This window comes from Aricia agestis, chromosome 1 (genome assembly GCF_905147365.1).
Source record: "Aricia agestis chromosome 1, ilAriAges1.1, whole genome shotgun sequence".
Classification (NCBI taxonomy): Eukaryota; Metazoa; Arthropoda; class Insecta; order Lepidoptera; family Lycaenidae; genus Aricia; species Aricia agestis.
In genome coordinates, this window is record NC_056406.1 from 27,916,692 (window position 1) to 27,932,666 (window position 15,975).

The 15,975-nt window shown below is 36.9% G+C and overlaps 1 protein-coding gene across 1 annotated transcript in view; it reads left to right on the forward strand.

Moving 5' to 3' along the window:
* The first annotated feature begins 278 nt into the window (after positions 1-278).
* Positions 279-15,975, forward strand: part of LOC121740001 (neuroligin-1-like) — an 86,578-nt gene continuing 70,881 nt past the window's right edge. The window contains exon 1 of the mRNA XM_042132710.1: positions 279-377. The gene's annotated coding sequence lies outside the window, so the exon portion shown is untranslated. The remainder of the gene's footprint in view (positions 378-15,975) is intronic.

The window sequence follows — 15,975 nt, forward strand, 5'->3', positions numbered from 1 at the left end:
ATTGTTTTGGCGCTCGAGAGTAAAAAGATAACGAAGATATAATAAAAATTTTATGCTTTTCTAGCACCATAAAAAACTTCGTACACGTTTCTATTCAAATCTATTATTATATCAATTAGAATAACGTTTTCAATTGTTTAAAAAATTTCAATGTTTCTGAACAATAATATTATAATAAAATAATTTATTAATTAGGACGTGATTGTCGTGGCGTGTGTCGGCGCGCGGCGGTGGCGGCGACAGGCGGCGCGGCGCGGCAGTCGCTCCGCTCGCTCCGCCGGAGCCACCCGTGTCGCCGAGTGTCGCGAGTGCTGTGTCGTGCCATGTGCAGTGCGAGTGTGTAGTGAGTGACACCCGCCGCAGCCGCCCCCGTCCAGGTGCGTCACGTTGCCTCACTACTATCTTACCACATAGTTTCTACTTACAACTATTTTATGATTGTGTTATAGATTGGAATAGAACATTTTACATAGTTGAAAATTTTACAATGCTCAATTAGACTTAAGTAACGACCTTAGGAACTTTTACAATTTGTATATTATTTTTTCCTAATTATTTGTTTTTTCTAGTGAATACTTAACCTATATTTTTTATTTTATTTAAAAATATTTTGTTTGCTTTAAACGAGTATACGGTACACGTATACCGCAAGTCATTTTTAGGCTCTACAAATTGTAGAGTTACTCAACCATAATATAAACCATACGCTACAAATCACGAGAACTTATCAAAGTTCGATCTTTACTGTGCGATCCGCTTTATTCAAATCTCTCTCCCGCCATGTAACAGGAGCAATATTTCTGTTTTATGATCCATAGCGGGAAAGTTTTTTGGAATTACCTCTCGGTGCGAGGAGAGTGAGTTACAGCCGGTATATTGCTGGGTCGTATTTCTACCTACGATATTTAAATAATATAGTACTATATACCTATTTGATTTGTTTTAGTGAAGCATGCAAAATGCCGAAAGGGTGTAAAGTAGGTCGGTTTCGAAAATTCAAATCTCGAAAGCTATTTGTTAATTTCTATTTTTAGATCTTTTAATTTCTCTTATAGATATTAATTTGTTTCGAAATAATTTGTTGATTTTGTTTTGTTTGTCATATTTTAGGTGATAACATTTCAAATAAATATTGTACGTAAAATTTTATGTTGTTAGGAATACAATACGTTGAAATAAACATTTTCTCATACAATATATTAAGAAGGAGAGATAAGACAATAATATCGAATATAAACGACGTCATTGTTAGTTTTGTAGTGTGAAAATGACAAAATAAGCGATATAATATTTTGCATTAAGCATGGATACAATTTATTATCATTATCTTTCCTCATTATTAAAGCCCTATATAAAAGGAGGATTTAGGATCTAATCCGTTTCTAAGGCTGATTGCAGGTCGACCAGATGAGACACGTTTTGTGCATTCCCGTTCGTCTGCTCCAGTTCGACTTGCGATCAGTCCAAACGGATTCGATCGGCCTCCCTGTATATCGCTCGTTTTTCTAATAGTCAATTTAGGAATATGTAACCCTTCCCTCAACTGAAGTTGATACTTTTAACGCGTCACTTGTGCCATATTGCGTTGAAGCCTGAAAACTAATATTTTTCCTTACCTTAATAATAGGGGTTGGAATGAAACTCCAATCCTGGACTAAGGGGCGATCTAACCATTCACACCTAAAACTTCGTTTTATAAAACCTAGTTCTCATTGAATTTCTTCTTCTTTTATATCGCGATTAATTTTACATGTTTTCATATTGCAGCTAAGTCACATTATTTTAACAAAAATTAATAGCAAGAAACGACACTTAAACTAACCAAATGCATCTGTCAAAACTGTTATGTTGATATTTCTTTTTAGAACGAAGTTCCTTATGGCGCGTTTGGCATAAAGGAGGCTAGACAGAACGATATTTGACCTCGACACTTTTTAATAGTACCTGCATAGTAGGGGCAGAGGGCGTTGACAGTATTCCTGTGCGTCAACTAGATGGCATTTTTGAGAATAAACAACGACGTGTTGTTAGTATTCCTGGGTGTCAATAGATGTCGTTTTTTTATAATTTTTTTGAGAGTATAATATGTTTACTTACAGATTTTTGAACATAAGAAGTAACTTCGTTCCATTCGGGTGTCCCTTTATGACACCTCTCAAATTTCTTTATACGTTTTTCGTTCCACTATGACACTACACTGACAAGATTTAAACGGGTTTTATGTAGTTAAACCTCGAACATTGATCGTTCAGAAGATAAAACTCGGATTTGCTGTGAACGCGTTTTGATTATGGTGCTGAAATGCAATTTGTGTTAAAAACGCGTTTATACGTTTAAAACCGGTTCACTCAGCGCGTTCAATTTCGTTGGTGAATTCACACGTGGGTATTGAGTTGTCTCTATTATATTTCGTATGCATGAAATAGAAGATATGATAATATTTTAATATATGGTTGGCAGTAGCCTGCACTGGACTAGGAAAGAGAGTTCTAGACTCTACAGATTATATCTACACTAACACTATACAGGGTTACCTTGTAAGTCGACCTAGATCCTTTAAGGGGCTATAGTTAAGATCATTTCTGACTGATTTGACTATGAAACACCCTATCCTAAATCCAATGGTTTTCGAGATAATCTAATTTTAAGTATTTTTCATAAACAGTCCATTTTTTGCCTTTTGTTGTATCTCCTTTTTTAATCTGAGGCTCTGGTATGTTTGTTTATACGTTTTATTTTAGAAGATGAATTGCTCTATCCATAACAATAAAAACATACAATTTCAGAATAAAATAAGTCGTAAAAGATGGTGAAAACGTCGTATCCTACGAATAAGGGCGCCCTGGTCACTATGGCTTTTTATTTTTATTGCAAAATCGAAATCGGCAGCTCATTATCTATAACCTTCAGTGTAAAAAATAGTAAAAAGTTAATTTTAATAACCAGTAAATGAAGTTTTAAAAAATGCCACATTTGTTAGCTCTTAAATTCCCCGGCGGAAAAAGCAACAAAGGCTTCAGTGACCGTTTTCTTGGAGTCCGTGAGAGGACGCGCGGGGCGGGGACGAGGCGCTCGCGCCACCACGCCCTTACTCCGCGAACTCGCGTATGCGTCATTGCACTGTTTTTTGTTTAAATTACTTTGTGTTAACCGTAAAATGGAACACACAGTAAGTATACGTAGTATAGTATTAGTACTAGTACTAGGGAATCATTTGCCCTAATGGCTTTTTTTGCCTTTTTCTATGTACGAAATTTATTTCTTTAATTTTTCTTTAGTTGAACAGTTATTATTGGAAAAATTATTACATGAATTTGCCTTTTATATATTAACCATTTCGAAAAGTATATAATTGAAAGTTTATAATGGTTTGTTTTAATTTTGTTAAAAAGCCGCAGTGAACTTTGTGGCTTTTTCCGCCGTATAGAAAAATAGTTAAAGGTAGTGTGCTACAAGAATATTTAAGTATAAAATAATATTCCACAATATAATTTGAGTTTTTTTTTTGTATTTTTAGGTTCTAGAAAATGAAAACAGTCCCCGGTGCCTGAAAGAATAGAAAAAAAGTTTCGTTTTTATTAAAAATTTAGGAAAAGAGCTTTTGGTGTATCGAGAGTGAGTGTAACGAAACTTTTTTTGTTACTATTAATATTTTTGGTTTATTGGACGAACTGTGAGTAACTGAACGTACCCAAAATTTTGAGTACATCTCTTGAGCTGTGCTGATGATGTATCATCGGTCCTTTGGCAAGAGTGCCAAAGGACACGAGGGATGTCTTATATCGTCTCATAAAAGAATTTGATTTAGAATACAAAATATTAGCATTATCATGCTAAGCTGATGTTGAAGTAGAATAGGCACTGCTCCGTCATATTGTAACTACTCTTAAGCTAAAACAAGTGCCAGAAACAGTCAGAGTTTTCTTTTATCTATAATAATTATGCTATACGAGTATAGCATAATCATTATAAACCTATACTTAAAGTATAAATGGGAAAGTATGTTTGTTTGTCCTTCCTTCACGACCTAGCGAAGCATTTAATCGACATGATTTTTAGCATAATATACTAAGTCGAAAGAATGAAGAGTAACAAAGGCTACTTTTGGTTTCGGAAAACATAATGTTCCTAAAATACTCGTGTTTTACGCGATTTTTGAATTTCACGCGACCGAAGCCGGGGGCAAAAGCTAGTAACTCATATAGAGGTAAGAACGGCAACCAACTATTATAGAGCTTCGGTCGCGGATACTTTAGGAGGTATCCAGTTTTGAAAGTCTACCGCACCTTCGATAAAATTTAAGGCAATTTTTTTTCCTCTCTCCCACTCTCTCTCTCGAATCTCGTCTCCCACTGACGGACCCTTATGACAGTTGCTCCCTATTGCCAGACAACTTATGTCAGTAACTTCCCACTGCCCATACCACCTTAAAGTGTAATACTTTTAACATTTTAGGGAATAATTAAGGGTGTCTGAGATGAGATTCCTACATTTCCGAAAGAAGTAAGAAAATAAAAGCGCTTTACATTGCATCGAAGGCTAGGTAGACCTTCAAAACTGGATACCTCCTAAACGCCATCGAAATTCTATGGTTGCTGTTTGTTCATACAGGAAAACTTTCAGCTTTTATAAAATTACAAAAATCTGTTTATCGCTGGCTCTTGGATAATCTAATTGTCATTTATGACATTTCAATTTTGTCAGCTATCCAAAAAGGTAAAACATTATAGGGTAACATCAAAGCCTCATAAATAAAAACTTAGTTAAAAGGCCGGTAGCGAAAATTCCGGTATTTTGTTAAGTGTTCTTTTTTGAAATGGGATACATGCGAGCAAGATGAGATACGTTTTGGGTATGTGGGAGTGAGAAAAAAGATAGTTTGAGTTACTTTGGAGTTTGGATGACTAAACAAAAGATTTTGCTTACTCTGCTCATGCGATTCGTCCGAGGTAGATGCGATTCTTGCTCTGTGCTCTCTCTGTTTTTTGACTCGGCTTGTATTTCTGGACTGATCCCGTACTTCTGATTCTTGTTTTGTCCCTCCTCCTCCTCCTGTTGAGTCGGAACTGATCCCGTTTTATCTTCGTGACTACCTGTGCTTGCTTTGTGGACTTTGTTTTGTGCTTCTGATTTGGAACTGTTGAAAATGGCGGCCTATACGAACGAGGAATATGCTGACATGTTATTGTGTTACGGATATTGCGATGGTGTATCATCAAAAGCTCGTGCCGAATACACACGACAGTTTCCTAACCGCCGCGCCCCAGATGTCAGTTTGTTTGATGGAGTTTACCGACGAATTAAAGAGACTGGTTCAGTTTCAAGACGACGGTCTGACCTGGGTCGTCCACGTGTTAATGATGACGACGAACAAAATAAGAGGTAACCCTGTATATTTCTTTGCATGTTTACCATAATATTATAATGGAAAAAAATTGATTGTGCTTTCATATCAAGCCTAGCCAATGGGTTATCATCATGCTTATCGTGATACGGACAATATCACAATTAACATGATTGACTCAAGTCAACAAGTTATACTGTTGTGGCGGTACCCACAATTCGCCTGACATTCCTGCATCACGCTATCGAAGTTTTCTGAGCGCGTCGGTATATATACGACAGCTGAGATGCAACACGTGGGCTCCGGCCTGACCGAGCATAACACCTCGCTCGGTCGGAAGATCTTCCTTTGGGTCGCCACACACCATTCCCACATTGTGAGCCTCGATAAAACACGCCTCCTTCATCATCATCACTCCCCGCCCCTCCGCACCGCGCCAGACAGCATCGCCTCATCGGGTACCTCGTCCACTAGCCGCAATGTACCGCGGCCCTGGGCGACTACGCATCGGCATCAACGGGCATTCTCACTACACCCACTGGTTAGCAAGCAAAGCACATCTCTCCTGGTCACGTTAAACTGTCAACAGTATCCCACAAAAAACTTACATCTACTCGTATTATCTGAATATGAATCAATTCCGAATTAATTTCTCTAATAGTACCCGCGTAATTCTTTTGCACGAAGTAGCGGAAACGTCTCGTACAAAAATAATTCCCAAAGTCTTACTTCGGGAAAGTAAGAAAATCATAATAATTTAAATGAAGTAAATATAATTTGGAGATTGGTTCTGTAATGAGCCGTGAGTTTGGAGTTGGGTAGTATCGAGCGTTCGGGCGGCGGCGCTCGCCGGTAATTCGCCGCCTCGAGAGAGCTCGGAGTGATGGTGTAGACGTTTGTGTATATCTGTGACCAGCCGCGATTTGTATATAATATATCTATGTATGATGGCCAACAATACGAAAATCTTACTTATTTGCTCATCATACTCGTATATTGTGCATAATTCTGAACTAAATATTGAGTTTAAGGGTGTAACAAAACTTTGTGATAATACTTTAGGGTTTTTATATGTCCCTTATAATATTGAATTCACTGTGAAAGTAGCATCGCTTAGAAGCAATTTTTTGTGACTTGTTTGGGTAAGAATGAATTTTCCCATACAAATGTGAAAAAAGTTACTCTTTCCGAGCTTCCAATTTCACAGCGAACTCTATAATATAGGGGACCCATGTCCCATACACACCCCAAAGTACGTCATCTCTTAGTTTTGTTACACCCTATATAATTATTTAAAATTATAATCGAAACCAACAAACAGTTAAATCCAATCAATTTAAAGCCCCATTGTTGATATTCGTGGACTCGTGGCCGGGTATTGTCAGGACATGTCGGCGGCTGTCGCTGGTCGAAAATCCGAAGCGAGCCAATTGTTTACAGGAACTTGGCTCGGGGATACCTGCGCCAGCTAGTTTTAGAAAATAGCCAGCTAGTTTTAGGAAGCGATTATTTGAGACGAATTCGCTGCGGATGCTCTGCGTCGAAGTATTAGGGGGTGGGGAGGTGGGGGGAGGCATGCAGATCTCGTGACGTCAGCGCGGAAGGGAATTCGGGTGCTTATCGTGATCTACGGCCGCCAATTATCCCCTGAGGTCCCGAGGCTCCCGCTGAGGTCGGCGGGCGTGCTCCACGTACCTGCTTAAAAATTAACAGAACATTTAAGACTTTGAAGTTTCACCGCTAATTGAAAGTTGTAATTTACGTTCCAAGGATTCATTCCAAAAAATTGAAAATGTATTAAAATCTAGGATCTCGCTGCTTTTTGGCTGGCACAAGTACCAGCCAGAGCGCGGAAGCGAAAAGGTCAATGTCAAAAAATTAACGACACAGATGATGGCGCCTACGCCGGGCGGAAGCGCGGTGTTGCCACTTCACAAATTATTTTGACTTAAGTTTGTTGCTACTTCACAAGGATAAAAATGTACAAGAAAGGTGAAAATGTTACGTGTAAATAGCGCTCGTAAAGCAGTAGATCAGTTTTAAATCGTAGCGTTTGTTTACAATATATCGGCAACCTACACGTTTCGTTTATTCGTAGGAATTACTAATCTCTACTCGTGTTTAAAATTGTACATGCGAGGCGAACTCGCTGACTCGGCGGGAAAATAAATAATAAAATAATATTATCTCTCGAGAAAATGAAATAATATTATCTCTATTATCGCGCGTAAGCCTGGTTTGATAAATTAAACACAAATATGTGCGGACGGATAGGAGCCAATAAGGGATAATCCTTCCGAGTCATGGGAGCGAACATTTATTGCGTGGCTCGGCTGGTTCAGCTGGATCTGCATGAACGCTCGACTCGGCTGAGCCGTGCTGCGTGCGCCCGCTTGTTGTACAAGTCGCTCGGCGTGTTAGTGCGTTATACGTTAGTGGTGTGCGGTGCGTTTATTTATAGAATAGTGCGTGGTGCGTTAAGGCGCCATAGAATTAGAACGTATATAGTATTTGATATCGTTGTTAGGCGCAATGCGTTTAGAGCCTGCAGCCTTCTTGCACTGTTCCTTTAAGTTAGAAAAAAAACTTAATATTTTTCAATAGAAAAGCGATAATCATAATACAGTAAAACCAGAAAATGTTCAAAATATTTCTATAAATTAAAAAAAAGTAATTAAATAACGTTAATGTGCTAATCTTATATCTTTAAACGAGCAATTCTTGTATATATATGTAAAGAAAAATGTATTTTTCTTTATTTGAATTTTGCCGCCATTTAGGTTATAATTGACAGATCCTTCTGTTCTACGACTTGTATGTAATCTATAAAAAAATGATGGCCGAATTGACTAAAAACTAAAAAGCATTTTTAAATTTTTTGGTTTCGGCGATTATTAATTTAATAACACTAAATGTCGTTTCTTTGTTTTTTCCAGGTAAGATTTTTCTTACTTATAATTTAAATGTAATAATTTAAGGTTTATGTTATGTGGATCTACGTTACTAAAATAAAAACTTTGATTTTTCCAGAAACCCAATTGTGTTATTATTTTCTACAAAATCGTCGAAAATTCTAAGAAATAACCTTATAAAACGACATTTATTGTCAAGAAAAGAAAATATGGAAAGATTGAAATTCGCATTTCAAGTAAAACCAACATCAGACGGAAAGTCGAACCACATTGCCATAACCTCAATCAGTACACAAGATGACAGGATTTTTCTTATTCCTGAAGAATATCAAGCAGCGTCACTCCACAAACATATTATACAATCCACTAAAACCTTTAGTACAATGAAAAATACATTGAAAAAAAGATATCAATCCAGAAACGTTTGGATAAAAACTACGGAGGATATTTTAAGAACTTATGTGGATGAGGATAAAAATATGATTTTCCAGGACCAATTTCTCGAGGAGATAAGTCTAGAACAATTTTCTAAAAGCAATACAAAAGTTACAGAAGATCCAATTGTAAAGATTTTGGAAAAATTGATTGAAAGTCAAGAAAGAAAAGAAAAACAAAGTGTGAAAAAAGTGGCTGACAAATTCGTTATTGAAAAGTTTGATGGACGAAATACAAGTGCATCTTATTGGATGGAGACGTTTGAAAAGGAATGTGAAAGATTTGGATTAGTAAACGATGATGAAAAAATTGAAATTTTCAGATTATTTCTTGAAAAATCTTGCACAGATTGGTATGCTGCCATTATGATTAAACACAGCTTACAATCACAGTGGTCCGAATGGAAGTCAAGTTTTTTACAAACCTATGCCATTAAAGGTTGGTCGACAAGCAAGTATGCTTTGTCTTTTAAGTATCAATCAGGCTCTTTGTTGGACTATGCTGTAAGAAAAGAAAAACTATTGCTAGAAGTAAGAAAAACAATTGATGAAGGGACATTAATTGATATAATAGCTACGGGCTTGCCAGACTTTATAACGGACAGAATAAACAAGGAGGAAGTTGTGTATGTAAGAGATTTATTTAATGAACTGAGAAAGTTAGAGCATCTAGTTTTAAAAAGAAGAATTTTCAAAAAGAGAGAAGATACTAAACCAAATATAATAAAAGAAAAGTGTAGCATTTGTGAAAAATTAAAAAAAGGTGTACGTTACCACTCGGAAGATTTTTGTTGGTTTAATCCTAAGATAAATAATGAAAAGGATAAAAAGCAAATAAAACTCATCAATAATTCAGAGTTGGAATGTGAACTACAGTGTGAAGATCAAAAAAACTAACTGTGCCGCCATTAATTAAAGTAAAATTAGTTCTTAATAACAATATTGAGATATTTGGAATCTATGACTCTGGTTCTAATGTATCATTAATCAATTCAAAGTTATTAAAGATGAATAATAAAGATTCGAACTTTAGTCACAATGCTAATTTGAAAACAATTAATGGCGTTAAAAAAGCAAATGGCATAATTAAAGTTAATATAAACATTTTTGATATGGAAAAGGAAATGAATGTTTTTGTGATAGACAGAAAGAATTTTGACTATGATTTTTTAATAGGACTAGACTGCATAAAAGAATTTTACTTGTGTCAAGATGAAAATTTGAAAGTACATCAGAAATTGCCTGGTTCTAAACCGTTTTTTGAAGAACAAAATAATTCAAATATAATAAACTTTAATGAACACTTCTGTGAAGAAAACCTTCAAATTTATATAAATCATCTAGATTTCAAGGATCAAGCACAGATTGAGGAGTTGATATCAAAATATAAATCTGTATTTGCAAAAGATAAATATGACATAGGAAGAGTAACGGGTTATGAGGCACACATTGATTTACAAGTGGAAAAATATTGCAGTAAAAGACCATATCGTTGCACTATTCAAGATAAGAAGGAAATAGAAAAACAGGTTGCAAAGTTATTGGAAAAAAATATAATCGAGGAATCATATAGCCCTTTTTCAGCGCCTGTTACACTCGCTTACAAAAGAGATGAAAATAAAAAGTCCAGATTATGCATAGATTTTCGAGAACTTAATAAGATAGTTGTTCCACAATCGCAACCATTCCCTCTTATTGAAGACCTTATAGTGAAAACAAGAGATTGCAAATTTTTCTCTACGCTAGATTTGAATTCTGCCTTTTGGTCTATACCATTGCGTGTTACTGACAGATACAAAACTGCATTCGTCACACAGGAGGGCCACTACCAATGGACCTGTTTGCCGTTCGGTCTAAAGACAGCACCAGCCATTTTTCAAAGAATAATGTGTAACATAATACGAAAAAATAATCTAGGAGAATTTGCAGTAAGTTTCATCGATGACATATTAGTATTTTCAAAAACATTTTTAGACCATATAAGACACCTAAAACAATTATTTGAAGCCATAAAAAATGAAGGCCTAAAACTCAAATTTTCTAAATGTATGTTTGCAGCACAATCAGTCAAATACTTGGGTCATATAATACAAAATAACTCAGTCAAACCATTGAAGGATAATTTGATATCAATACAAAATTTCCCAATTCCAAAAACACAGAAACAGGTAAGACAATTTTTAGGGAAAATAAACTTTTACCATAAGTATGTGCCAAATATAGCAATAAAACTAGAGCCTTTGCATAATCTTTTAAGAAAAGGACAAATATTTAACTGGACTGAGAAATGTCAACAGTCATTCGATGAAATGAAACAAATTTTATGTTCTCAACCAATATTAACAATCTTTGATCCTAATCTGCCTATTCACATATATACAGATGCCAGTATACAGGGACTGGGAGCAGTCTTGAAGCAGCTTCAAGACAATAATGAAGAAAAACCTGTTGCATACTTCTCTAAAAAGCTAAATGAAGTTCAAAAAAGGAAGAAAGCAATATATCTGGAATGCCTAGCAATTAAGGAATGTGTCAAGTATTGGCAGCATTTATTGATAGGTAGAAAATTTACTGTATTTTCTGACCACAAACCGTTAGAAACTATGAACCTTAAATCAAGGACAGATGAGGAATTGGGTGAACTTACATTCTATCTGTCACAATATGATTTTCAAATTAAGTACTCGCCCGGCAGATACAACATTGAAGCTGATTGTCTAAGTAGAAACCCTGTCCTTGGACCAAATGAAAACCAAGATGAACAATTAAAAATAGTAAACACAGTAAAACTGCAAGAAATATTAGAAGATCAAGAAAAAAATGAAAATATACAGTGCAAGAAAGATAAATTAATATCAAAAGACAACATTTATTATAAGAGAGTAAAGAACAAAGAAAAAATAATTTTATCTGAAAAATTTAGCATAGAATTCATAAATAAAATTCATAAAGACATGGGTCAGTTAGGAATTAGGCAGATGCAAAGTATGATTAGTTCATTGTATACAGCGAAAAACATCACAAAGAACATAAAAAGAATTTGTGAAAATTGCTTAGTGTGTTTAAAAAACAAATCAAGAGGACAGAACAAATATGGATTAATGTCACATTTGGGACCTGCCACAAAACCGTTTCAAATATGTTCTATTGATACAATTGGAGGCTTTGGAGGTACACGGTCAACGAAGAAGTATTTACATCTGCTGGTGGACCATTTTACTAGGTATGCACATATTTTAACTTCAAGTACACAAAACTCAAATAATTTCATCAAACTCATAAAAAACTGTGGAGAAATTCACAATATTGAATTGATCCTATCAGATCAGTATCCAGGTATTAATTCTAAGGAATTTAAAGGATTTTTGGACCAAAAAAATATTTGTATAATCTTTACAGCAGTAAACTCGCCTTACTCAAATGGCCTAAATGAAAGACTTAATCAGACATTAGTCAACAAAATCCGATGCAAAGCAAATGAACATGCTAAAAAAGGTGCATGGACAACCATTGCACAAAACTGTGTAAAAAACTACAATGAGACGAAACACTCGGTTACTGGATATGCTCCAAAGTACCTACTATATGGCACAGATGTTTCTCTTTTGCCGAATGAGATGAAGCTAAAAAAGACTGATAATAATTTAGTAAAAGACAGGAAAAAAGCTTTAGAAAACACAATAAAATCTCACAATTACAACAAAGAAATCTATGATAAATATCGAATATGCATAGACTTTAAAGTTGGTGATATTGTCTTTGTGGAGAATGGTAACAAACTTAATAGGAAAAAACTGGATGAATTGAAACTCGGACCTTATAAGATTATAGAAAAATATCGAACACAATCTACAAGATAAATACGGATCATAAGAAGTCGGAGTCCAATTTTTTTCACATCTCGAAACTAACACCAGCTCCTGATGGCATTTATTCTGAGAGTTTGCGTGACTAAATAGGTACCTGATTGTATTTACTTTTGGGAGGGAGATGTAAAGAAAAATGTATTTTTCTTTATTTGAATTTTGCCGCCATTTAGGTTATAATTGACAGATCCTTCTGTTCTACGACTTGTATGTAATCTATAAAAAAATGATGGCCGAATTGACTAAAAACTAAAAAGCATTTTTAAATTTTTTGGTTTCGGCGATTATTAATTTAATAACACTAAATGTCGTTTCTTTGTTTTTTCCAGGTAAGATTTTTCTTACTTATAATTTAAATGTAATAATTTAAGGTTTATGTTATGTGGATCTACATTACTAAAATAAAAACTTTGTTTTTTCCAGAGACCCAATTGTGTTATTATTTTCTACAAAATCGTCGAAAATTCTAAGAAATAACCTTATATATATATATATATATATATAATTGGAATCTCGGAATCGGCTCCAACGATTTTCATGAAATTTAATTTCATGAAAGTTAGTTTCGGGGGCGATAAATCGATCTAGATAGGAATCATGATTTTTTAAAATTTAGCAATTCTTGTATATATATACAAGAATTGCTCGTTTAAAGATATAAGATATTTTATTTGTTTGTGCGTTTATATGTGCAGTAAGAAATTTTAGATGAAGCTGCGTAGCAACATGTACAATTTTGTGCGTGATGCGATAACGCGCGTCAAAATCACAATATAAATCGGATTTATAAGCGATTCAATATTAGCAGATAAAACAGAGCGGTTGAATTTTCGCCCCTACTCGCTCGCGTGTTTACTCGGCTTCGCTGAAAGAATAAAATTCTCGTTCTGCGTATATTTTCCGCATGATTTTGTGACCCTGTTTTCGCGAGATATATTATTTTAATCTGGAAAATTTTAATGCATCCTATTCATATTTTGCTCGCAGCCCGGACGCATTTGTTCCTAATTAGTTTTTCATTCTCAAAACGTATTAATATTTTTATATAGTTTTTATAAAATATCAATGTATTTATTTTTATATTTAATATGAATTGGTACTGCAGCTGCAGCTCGCCGCGGTGACGAATCTGAGTGGCACTCGGCTATATCTCTATCGAAACCACGGATTCGGCCGTCGCCATATTCATTTATTGTTATTTTGTTCTAATTTTGTTCAAATTATTTATTATGCTAATTAATAATGTGTTGTTATTTACTTGTATCCTTGAAAATATTTAATATTTGTTTTACTGCGTAAAATGTCTACAAGTTTTTTAACCAAAATCATATCATCTATAGCGAGCTCGAGTAGACCTACCTCACCTAATAGTACCATCGCCGAAGCCAGCTCCACTGCTCAGTGTATATTTGTATTTGGAAGTAACACGGAACACCGCACTCGTAGACGTAACACGCGACGGCAGTAATAAACTCCGAATGGGCAATTAAAGTAATTGAATGTTGAGAGGAGGCTCGGGCGAGCTGATACCGAGGCCGTGGATTGCCTCGCCGACGAAATTGTCGCCGGAGAGTTATGGCGCGGGATCCCGGGGTGCGGGGGGAGGGGGGGACACGGTTTAGGGGATTACCCGCGACTCGCCCCGGACGATATTGCGCCCCCGCTACAGTGTCGGCAGACCGCCGGTCCACCGCCGGCCGCCTCGTAGAGTGACAACGACGCGGCCGTAATCCACTGCCGGTTCCCGACCCCCGTAGGCGGCCGCCGCCCGTCGTTAAGCGTAATGTAACAGCTAACCGTTCGATAACTCACCTCGAACGAGGTAAAAGCAAACTTCGTCGACTCTATTAGGTTTAATACAATTTCAATACGCTCTGCACGAATAAATGTTTTAGCTTCGCTTTATCTGAGCGTCAAAAATAGTTAGTACCGGCCGGATTTACATAAAAAAGCCCATTTAACTAAATTCGATTGAGCGCTTTTGTTATTTCCGTTCTGTTCGTGTCGTACGTGCGGGGGCGGGCGGGGGCGGGCGGCGATGGCGGGTGTTATCTCGCGAGAGCTCTACACAATATTCGCGTATCCGGCACTTCACAAACATCTCACGATCGCACGTTTTTTCCGTCCGACGTATTTAGGATATTGGATAGCGGGGCGACGGGGCCGCCGGCGCGATGCGGGCGGACGCCGCGCGGAGGCGCGAGCTACCCCGTGCGGTAATCGTATTCAGATCGGGAAACGGAATGAAATCAACGCCGAGCAGGAAAAATACCTCCGCGACGGAAGAAAACAAAGACATTTTATTTTGCGAATATTCGAAAGTTGTTTTGCTGCCCCGTAACAATGTAATGATGTTTTATTACCGTTTGACAGGAAACAATGAATATTAATTGTAAATTGAGTAAAAAGAGACATTAGTCTTCTTTACGGACGATTTTAATAAGACAAACACGATACTATGTTTTTCTTGTATATTATTTCTCGTTTGTGTTTATGAAATAGCCCGTGTCCCGTCCTCTCACCTGTGCATAAAGAAATAATAGTACAAAGAAGATTTATTATTCACGGATGTGAACACAACACTTACAATCTAATGAATGTTTGTTATATTTTTCAACGAGATGCTAAGCGTGGTAACGTAATATGCATTGAATATGCCACTGTCCTGCTATACTCGAATTTTTTTAATTTATACGAAGACAATTGACCCAGTGAGCATAATCTTATAGAAACACACAAGACGTAAATAAACCGTATAACGTAAGGACGCTCGCCTTATGTATCGGCGAGGGTCGCTCGGATTTGAGTGCGGCCCGAATTGGGTCGGCCGAGCAGCCGGCGGAGATCCTCCGATAGCGCGGCAATAAACTTGCTTTATGCCAGCAATAACCGCCCGCCCCGCGCCGCCGCCCGCCCTCGCCCGAGCCCACCCGAGCCCGCCCGATCCCACCGCCCTAGAGCTTTATGGCACTTTAATTTTTTCGAGATCATAATCGAGACGGATGCTCCGGAGTATCTCCCCGATTACACTTTAATTGGGAGGAACCGGATTTATTGGGCGAAGCTTACTAGATACGTTTTATTGCGCGGCTTAACAGATCGAGATATACGGAAGCCACTTAGTAGTAGCTGGCGTCCAGCCCGCCGGGAGCTCCGCTAATGTCCCGTGTCCGTCGCGGGCGCCGCGCCAGCCCGCCGGCATTGTCTCCCGCGCGCCACCATTAGCGTTATCGTACATTACGACATTGTCCGTGTTATGAGTGCATTTACATGAGATAAGCTTCCAAAACATTTTCATAAAACGCTGCTAAATGCAAAACATAAAGTGGAAGAAATTTTAAAATAGAAAACACTGAAAGCTCGTGTGTGGGGGTGATTAAACTCGATATCACGTGCACGCAGGAGCTTTAGAAATAAAC